Source organism: Helianthus annuus, chromosome 11 (assembly GCF_002127325.2).
Source record: "Helianthus annuus cultivar XRQ/B chromosome 11, HanXRQr2.0-SUNRISE, whole genome shotgun sequence".
NCBI classification, from domain to species: domain Eukaryota; kingdom Viridiplantae; phylum Streptophyta; class Magnoliopsida; order Asterales; family Asteraceae; genus Helianthus; species Helianthus annuus.
The window spans coordinates 142036622-142047178 of NC_035443.2; positions in this window are offsets into that span (position 1 = coordinate 142036622).

Sequence of the window (10557 nt, forward strand, 5' to 3'; positions counted from 1 at the left end):
AGCTACAGGGGTTAACTGTGTCAACATGTTTAATTATACCTCTGAGTGACCCTTTAACGTTCCCAAGGCTTTGTAACGGTATTATACACTCACTAAAATATAATATATAAATTTCGCGAAGTTTCGTTATGAAACGAGAAAGTTACGATCGAATTCGTAGGAGAAGGGTTAAAAGCGTCAATAATGAAAGTTAAGGCTTTCTGAATAATTAATAAACTAATCAGGGACTTAACAACGCGGGTAAATAATACGAGGTCCTTAGTTGTAATTAACCGAGGGCCAAACCGCAAAGTTACCCCTTCAAACCCGAAAGGTCAGGTAAATCATTACGAAAGATTTCGTTATTAATTACTGGATTCTGATAATCATGACAAAAGATTTAAAAATCCTGAAATTTTAACCTCTCGCGACCCGCGTGAAAGATTGGGTTAAGTTGAGGCGGGCCGCGAGCCCCCTAAGATACGCGTCTGATATTTGAAACTCAGGCGACCCGCATTAAACATGCATGGAACTCTCATGCGGGCCGCGTGGGACGCCCAGATGCAGAAACATTGTGTTTTCTTGCCTTTTGAGCTTGTGAATGATCAAATCTCCAATAAATGAGGCATGGGCACCCTACACTTGACCCATAGCTCCAGGAGACACATGCCCATCATCCATACTCCTCTGTAGTGTGAGTTGTAATGATCTCATGGCCTTGTGAACACTATAAATAAGCACATTTGGTTCATAACATTCACCACAACACAAACACTTCTATCTGATCATTCTAAGAGCTCTCTAGCATTCTCTTCTGCTCTCTAAGCAAGATACCACTTCTGTAAGTCGTTCATAACCATTTTGGTCTTACATTTCCATAGTTGTAGCTTATAAACTCAACCGTCGTAACTAACGGTTGTTATAGCAATAACTCACAAATGGTCCAGTGAATTGTCGGATCAAAAGTAGTTTTGAGTTGGTATTTATGTGGGTAATAAACCTCCAATACCTCCCAGACCCCCAGTTCCGCAACAAGCGCCACAACCACGTTTCTCTCCTCCTGAACAGGAAGAGATACTCCATCGACTAGATCGTGTGGAGAGAGAGTTTGAAGAAGAGAAAAAGAGCCACCGAGGATTTCTCAAAGGCTTGGCGAACCTACTAAAGGGCAAAAAGAAGAAACGTGACCATTAGCCCTTAATAGTTGTACTAATGTAATTTCTATTTTGAAATAAGTCCCTGCGTGGACACTTATCGTATTTCAGTCCCTACGTGGACTTATCTTTTAGTCCTTACATGGACTCCTATCTTGTATTAGTCCCTGCGTGGACTTGTCACTCATTTTAAACCTCTATGGAGGTATGTACTATTTGAAAGACCCGTTTTAGGCAATATGTAATTGTATTTGAGATTTTGGAATGTATGTTATGAGTTTTGTTTTAATATATATGAAATAAATCAAAACCATTCCTTTTAAATTGATCTGCCTAAATAAAGAATCTTATGAGTGAAACCTAGCCTGGTGTCTTTTAAGATCCGGTCAAGATGGTAGGACTTAATTAAAAGATTCAGATTCCTTGTTAACCGCTGCAAGCATGTTAACAACCATGGCAGATGTGATTCGTTAAAATCACGCGCGTCATTCTTATACAATAATCCTTTAAGGATTTCAAAGCCCAACTAAATGATTTATAAATCGTGGGTTAAATCACCTATGCAAGTGATCAATCGTATTAAAACATCCATTAGTGATGTAGTGCCTACGGGCCAATCTTATTAAAACATCCATTAGTGATGTAGTGCCTACGGGCCAATCTTATTAAAACATCCATTAGTGATGTAGTGCCTACGGGCCAATCTTATTAAAACATCCATTAGTGATGTAGTGCCTACGGGCCAACCATATTGAAACATCCATTAGAGGTGTAGTACCTATGGGCCATAATAATTGTCTTATAAAGACAAAAGGCAGTGGTGGTCTATGACTCTCTGTCAGAAAGAGATAAAAGAACTACGGTTCAAATCTCTATGCCTTTGATTCTCTGAAATCTCGGCTAATAATATAAAACATCCTCGTAATTAGGCTTTACGCCGCCAATATTATTGTTATAGCTAAAATAGGATGTATTCAAATCCTAAGATTTAATGAGTAATAAGTTAACCAAATATGGTCTCTGTTACCATGGTCGACAAATTGTCATAAAAGACAATTATATAATAATCTCCTAAATAAAATTTTGTTATCTTCTGTAGCAGATTCAAGTTACAATGGCGGATCCCAATGGAGAGAACAGCCACACAAATGAAGATGACTACGACAATGCGCCAGTGCATCTAACAGGCGCACAGCTAAAGGCTCTGATTGACAATGCTGTTCAGGCAGCTCTTGATCGTCAATATACTGAGTCCCAAGGCAGAACCGTATCAAAACCACCCTCTAAACCAAAGACACACTCCAAACCACCCTCTCAACCCAAGAAAGATGACGACAAACACTCGTCCACTGAGAACAGCGTTCATCGCGATAGAGAATATACTGATGCATCCAATGCTAAGGGTTGCACCTACAAATACTTTGTATCTTGTAAGCCCCGGGAATTTACAGGGGAGAAAGGTGCTGTTGATTGTATCACCTGGCTAGATGAGATGGACACTATTGTGGACATCAGCGGGTGTGCAGAGAGGGATGTGGTGAAGTATGTGTCCCAGTCATTTAAGGGCGAGGCCCTGGCATGGTGGAGAGCGTTGGTGCAGGCATCGGGTAAGTCTGCTTTGTACAAAATGACATGGGAGGAATTTATTGCTCTCATTAAGGAAAACTACTGCCCTCAGCATGAGGTTGAGAAGATCGAGGCTGACTTTGTGTCACTGGTAATGACGAACCTGGACAGCCAGGCATATTTGACGAGCTTCAATACGATGTCTCGCCTGGTCCCATACCTTGTGACGCCAGAACCCCGAAGAATTGCCCGTTTCATTGGGGGCTTGGAGCCCGCAATAAAGGCGAGTGTAAAGGCCTCTCGGCCGACGACCTTCAGGTCAGTTACTGACCTCTCCTTGTCTCTCACCTTAGACGCTGTCCGTCTGAGGACACTAAGGAACAAGGAGGCTGAGAAGAGAAAACGTGAGGATGATACCTCACGAAGATCAGGGAAGAAGCACCGTGGAAACGGTGAAGGCAAAAGAGGGTCGGAGGCAAAGAAAGATGGGCAAGCTGGTGAAAGGCCCAACTGCAAAATCTGCAAGAAACCCCACTCTGGGAAATGTAGATTTGCATCGAACTCACAGTCGCAATCAAAGACTCCTTCCTGTGGACTATGCAAGTCCAAGGATCATAAGACTGTGGAGTGCAAAAAGATCAAGGATGCAACCTGCTATGGTTGTAATGAAAAGGGGCACATCAAGAGTAACTGCCCTAAGTATGCCAAGAAGGCGGAAGAGACCAAGAAGTCAAATGCGAGAGTTTTTCGCATGGATGCAAAGGAAGCGGTCCAGAACGACAACGTGCTTACAAGTACTTTTCTCGTAAATAATATATTTGCAAGAGTACTATTCGATTCTGGCGCTGATAAATCCTTTGTAGACCAGAAATTTTGCCAACTACTAAATATGCCTATCAAAACCCTTGATGCGAAATACGAAGTAGAGTTAGCAGACGGCACGATAGAAACCGTCTCAACTGTTCTAGAAGGATGTGAAATGTCCATTAGGAACCATTCTTTTCCTTTATCTCTACTTCCCTTCAAATTAGCGGGTTTCGACATTGTGCTAGGCATGGACTGGTTATCCCATAATCAGGCCCAAATCATTTGCGGCAAAAGGCACATAGTATTAAAGACTCCGAGTGGTGAATCGCTTACCATTCGAGGAGATACGCAGTACGGATTACCCGAGGACGTATCTATGCTCAAAGCTTCAAGGTGTTTAAACAGAGGCTGTGTAATTTACATGGCTCAGGTGATAATAGAAGAACCTAAGCCGAAGATCGAGGATCTTCCGGTCATTTCTGAATACCCTGAAGTTTTTCCTGAAGAACTACCTGGTTTGCCACCAGATAGACAAGTGGAGTTCAGAATAGACATCATCCCTGGAGCGGCTCCGATAGCAAGAGCGCCTTACAGGCTAGCTCCAACGGAAATGAAAGAACTGAGGACCCAGTTGGATGAACTGCTGACGAAAGGTTTTATCAGACCTAGTTCATCTCCCTGGGGAGCACCAGTCCTATTTGTAAAGAAGAAGGACGGATCGATGCGGTTGTGCATCGACTATCGAGAGCTAAATAAAGTTACCATAAAGAACAGATATCCTTTGCCAAGGATCGATGATCTGTTCGACCAACTGCAAGGAGCAAGCTATTTCTCGAAGATCGACTTGAGATCGGGCTATCATCAGCTAAGGGTCAGAGATGAGGATGTACATAAGACAGCATTTAGGACTCGCTATGGTCATTACGAGTTCCTAGTGATGCCTTTTGGGCTCACGAATGCACCGGCTGCGTTCATGGATCTCATGAATCGCGCCTGCAAGCCGTATTTAGACAAATTTGTCATAGTCTTCATCGACGATATCCTTATATATTCCAAGAACCAAGCTGACCACGAGAAGCACCTCCGTTGCATTCTCAAATTACTACAGCATGAAAAACTCTACGCCAAATTCTCGAAATGTGAATTCTGGCTACGAGAGGTTCAGTTTTTAGGTCACGTTGTGAGTGAGCGTGGTATCCAAGTGGATCCCGCTAAGGTAGAGGCGGTCATGAACTGGCAAGAGCCAAAGACGCCTACCAAAATCCGTAGCTTCCTGGGGTTAGCAGGATACTACCGGAGGTTTATTGAAAATTTTTCGAGGATTGCTGCGCCCTTGACTTCCTTAACCAAGAAGAAAGAAAAATTTATTTGGGGCCCAAAGCAGCAAGAGTCCTTCGAAATACTGAAGCAAAAGCTAAGCAACGCACCTGTGTTGACCTTACCTGAGGGTACAGAAGAATTCGTAGTTTACTGCGATGCATCACACACAGGCATGGGGTGTGTGCTTATGCAGAAGGGCAAGGTGATTGCCTATGCTTCAAGACAATTAAAGGTGCATGAAAAGAATTACACCACCCATGACTTGGAGTTGGGTGCCGTTGTATTTGCACTAAAATTGTGGAGGCACTACCTTTATGGTATTAAATTTGTGATTTATTCTGATCACAAAAGCCTCCAGCACCTGTTCGACCAGAGGGAGTTGAACATGAGGCAGCGTCGTTGGATGGAAACCTTGAATGACTATGATTGCAAGATCAGGTACCATCCCGGCAAAGCGAATGTGGTCGCTGATGCCTTAAGCAGGAAAGAAAGGGTAAAACCTATTCGAATCAATGCCAAGAGCATTGAGGTCAAGAACAATTTGATTGAGAGGATATTAGCTGCACAGCGAGAGGCTGTGTTGGAAGCTAATTATCCTAAAGAAAAGTTAGGAGTAACTGAGGAGCAGTTGACTCTTAGCAAGGATGGAATCCTTAGACTGAACGGACGTATATGGGTTCCGATTTATGGAGGACTACGAGATGTTATCCTCCAGGAAGCCCATAGTTCCAAATATTCAGTCCATCCTGGTGCTGACAAGATGTATCAAGATTTAAAGGCAAATTATTGGTGGATAGGCTTGAAAAAGTCTGTGGCCGCCCACGTAGCAAAGTGCTTGACTTGTGCTCAAGTCAAAGCCGAGCACCAAAAGCCGTCCGGCTTGCTACAACAGCCTGAACTTCCCGAGTGGAAGTGGGAATGCGTAACTATGGACTTCATAACCAAGTTACCCAAAACCAGGAAAGGAAATGATACAATATGGGTCATAGTTGATAGGCTGACTAAATCAGCTCATTTTCTACCCATCAAGGAGACGTATAGCTCCGATATGTTAGCCCAACTTTATGTGGATAAGATTGTAGCCTTACACGGCATACCTGTGTCTATTATCTCCGACCGGGATACTAGATACACGTCTCACTTCTGGAAGAGTTTCCAGCAATCTTTGGGCACGCGTTTGAACTTCAGTACGGCTTACCATCCACAGACGGACGGTCAGAGTGAGCGTACCATTCAAACGTTGGAAGACATGCTTCGTGCATGTGCGATCGATTTAGGTGGTAACTGGGATAAGAACCTACCCCTAATCGAATTCTCCTACAATAATAGCTACCACACCAGCATAAAGGCTGCGCCTTTCGAGGCATTATACGGTAGGAAATGTAGATCGCCTGTTTGTTGGGCGGAAGTAGGAGAGGTCCAATTATCAGGACCAGAGATTGTTTTCCAGACAACGGACAAGATTGTCCAGATCCGGGAACGTCTCAAGGCTGCCCGCGATAGGCAGAAAAGCTACGCTGATCCAAAACGTAAGGATCTTCACTTCGAAGTAGGTGAAAAAGTGTTGCTTAAGGTATCACCCTGGAAGGGGGTGATGCGTTTCGGCAAGAAAGGCAAACTGAGTCCGAGATACATAGGACCTTTTGAGGTCATTGAACGTGTCGGATCGGTCGCCTATAAGTTGAACTTGCCTGAAGAGCTCAATGGAATTCACAATGTGTTCCACATCTGCAATCTCAAAAAGTGCTTCGCCGATGAATCATTGGTGATTCCACACACAGACGTGCATATAGATGAGAGCTTAAAGTTTATAGAAAAACCTTTGTCGATTGAAGATCGACAGGTGAAAAAGCTTCGAAGAAAGCACGTACCGATTGTAAAGGTCAAATGGGATGCTCGTAGAGGTCCCGAATATACGTGGGAAGTCGAAGACACAATGAAAGAAAAGTACCCCTATTTATTTGAGTAAATCTCGGGTCGAGATTTATTTTAAGGGGGTGAGGATGTAACACCTCGAATTTTTGTGCCCAATAATGTGCTAACACGTGTCATTTGTTTACACGTGGCATTGATATTAAATAAAGGACTAATTTTGACAAACCTTGAAAGTATATAAATTCGAGGGTTATAAATGTCAACAAGGGTAAATATACTGTATAGTAACCCTAAATAAATGCTTGAACCTTCAAACGAATGTATCATAGATCGTACGAAAGCGAAACACGAAAGAAAGTGAGAGATTACAAGCTACAGGGGTTAACTGTGTCAACATGTTTAATTATACCTCTGAGTGACCCTTTAACGTTCCCAAGGCTTTGTAACGGTATTATACACTCACTAAAATATAATATATAAATTTCGCGAAGTTTCGTTATGAAACGAGAAAGTTACGATCGAATTCGTAGGAGAAGGGTTAAAAGCGTCAATAATGAAAGTTAAGGCTTTCTGAATAATTAATAAACTAATCAGGGACTTAACAACGTGGGTAAATAATACGAGGTCCTTAGTTGTAATTAACCGAGGGCCAAACCGCAAAGTTACCCCTTCAAACCCGAAAGGTCATGTAAATCATTACGAAAGATTTCGTTATTAATTACCGGATTCTGATAATCATGACAAAAGATTTAAAAATCCTGAAATTTTAACCTCTCGCGACCCGCGTGAAGGATTGGGTTAAGTTGAGGCGGGCCGCGAGCCCCCTAAGATACGCGTCTGATATTTGAAACTCAGGCGACCCGCATTAAACATGCATGGAACTCCCATGCGGGCCGCGTGGGACGCCCAGATGCAGAAACATTGTGTTTTCTTGCCTTTTGAGCTTGTGAATGATCAAATCTCCAATAAATGAGGCATGGGCACCCTACACTTGACCCATAGCTCCAGGAGACACATGCCCATCATCCATACTCCTCTGTAGTGTGAGTTGTAATGATCTCATGGCCTTGTGAACACTATAAATAAGCACATTTGGTTCATAACATTCACCACAACACAAACACTTCTATCTGATCATTCTAAGAGCTCTCTAGCATTCTCTTCTGCTCTCTAAGCAAGATACCACTTCTGTAAGTCGTTCATAACCATTTTGGTCTTACATTTCCATAGTTGTAGCTTATAAACTCAACCGTCGTAACTAACGGTTGTTATAGCAATAACTCACAAATGGTCCAGTGAATTGTCGGATCAAAAGTAGTTTTGAGTTGGTATTTATGTGGGTAATAAACCTCTAAAAGGGTTCCCTCTGATCACCACTCTAACTATGTCAAATATCGAGTCAAACGCGCACTTAAAAAGTCAACAGAAAGTCATTTTGCCGTTTTCTACATAATCTGTAATGTATACGTTATGAAACCTGTTTTGATGTTCATAAATCATGATATTAAGCATATAAACTTGTTTGCGCTCGTTTGAATCGACCATTTGCTATATTGACCCGGTTCGGAGCCGAATGTCGCAAAAGTTTGACTTTTGCTTTGACTTCAGTTCTGACCCGTTTTAGTGAGGTATAGATATACCTTAGGACTCTCTTAGGACCAGGTTACATGGTGGTATAAACCTCTGTGATCGGTTCATGAGTTATCCGAGTCTTTTGCGCATTTCCGTTAGTCGCCTAAAAGTTGACCGTAACGCCATTTAGAAAATAAAACGAGTATTCCGGACACGTGAACGGACCAGAACCTTGCTTATTAAATTATAAGCATGTCCTTAAAGTTTCACGTCAATCCGAGGTCTAGAATGAGAGTTATGCTAATTAGCGCAATTAAAGTAAACTTTTGTAAATAACGGCGCAATTAGCATAACGCCTATCTAAACCAAGATTTCGTCACCAAAACTTTTACCCACTGTATTAAAATAATATTTTGGGAATTTTAAAGATTTTTAATAATTTTTACCTCGCTCATAACCTGCGGTTATGGCTACGGTTCGGTAAATACCGAATATGCCCTTTTCGGCCAAAACTTGAGTTCCACAAGGTCTTTTGACCCGATTCCAGTTGCTACTGATTTTAAATAATAAATAAAGTATTTTAGACCTTATAAACTGATCGGGAAACTCAGATTTCCTGTAGAACTCGAAAAGCCCTTTTAAAGTCTTTAAAATGACCGAAAAGTCCCTACGGGGCGTAATATTAACTTAAACTCGTTACGGGCATCACGGAAGGTATCCTACTGATACCACAACCTCTTTGAGGCATATCGACTTAGGAAATAAGCGTAAGACTCTCATGGTTAACTGTTTCGCCTATTGCACGTCCGGTTCGGCTTATGAAACTAGTTTTCATAAATTAGCCGATACGGGTCAAATTATATTATTTGAACCCCAAAATCCAGAGTGTGAACCTTGAACCCATATAAAACAAGTCTCTGAACTTGTTTGGGGCAGAATCACATTCCATTCTCGGTTTTCGCCTTTCGCGCGATTAAACCATATCTATATATATCGGAACCAACCGGTCTAGGCTACGGCTAATATAAGGACCCGTTAGGATTCTAAGAGGTTAATTAAAACCTTCGTTCCAGATTAGGAGCCCCGGTAAAAGCTATCGGCGATTTAATCGAACTAAGGATATATACTTGCAAAGGTAAATACTTTAACTTATTTCCCCTATATGGGCTTGGGTTACGGTATATTAATACCGCTTGATTGAGCATTATATTTTTCCATCGCTTAGGTGGTTAATTAAATAATATGATCGGCTCATTTAAACAGTTTTGTTTCTTAAAAGCCTTTGGGGGGTTTAATGACCGTTGTCCCGGATATCCTTGGCATCATTTTACGAAATGGCCATGACCATCGACATCCCGGTGTAGGCGTACACCCGGTATATATTGTCGACATTAAATTAAAAGACGTAGCCGTTGGTTTTTATACTACGGTTTTACGCAATGTGGTGTGTCTATAAATCTTTAACCCGGCACGACCCGGGCTACTGAACGCATAAAAGAACATGTAAAACGTTCACAAGATTTTAATAATTTTCCCAAGTTATAAAAGAGTTTGTGCCTTGTGCATTCAAATCAATTTTAAATAAACATTTTCAAATGTGTCAGTTGAATGTATTTACCAGTGTAAACTGACGTATTTTCCCCAAAAAGATTAAGTGCAGGTACTATACGAAATGGGCTGGTATAGGCGTCCTAAGCATCGTACATAGTCTCGCAAACTCGATGCTGCATCTGAATGAACAATATTTATTATTTTTGATCCGCTGTGGATATATTCAACTTCTGTAATACATTTGATATTACAACCAGAGGTTGAAGTTTATATATTTATCTTATGCTTCCGTTGTGCGTTATATAATTGTGTGGTTTGACTATATTGTTGCCAACATCGTCACGGTAATCCCCCACCGGGCCCACTGGTGAGACACGTGGAAATCGGGGTGTGACAATCAACAAGTACATACTAACGAAAATATCATTAGCATACTAACAAAGGATAAATCCAACTAAGTACCACCCATTTCTTAATCTCAACAAACAATGCAACGTTTACTTCTAACACAAAACATTAGGGATATCATTTCATAATGCAACTGATCAGTTAAACCATAGTCATTAAACTTAAAACCATACGACATACTAAAACCACATACATCCTAACATGCAAACATATGCATGTGCATCGATTTTCAGATAATCTACACATGCAAACATGTGCATGTCCAAAAGGGGTGATCAAAGTTTACTTGTGCTCCACTAAATTGGAGACCAAAAAGCTGGCGTCA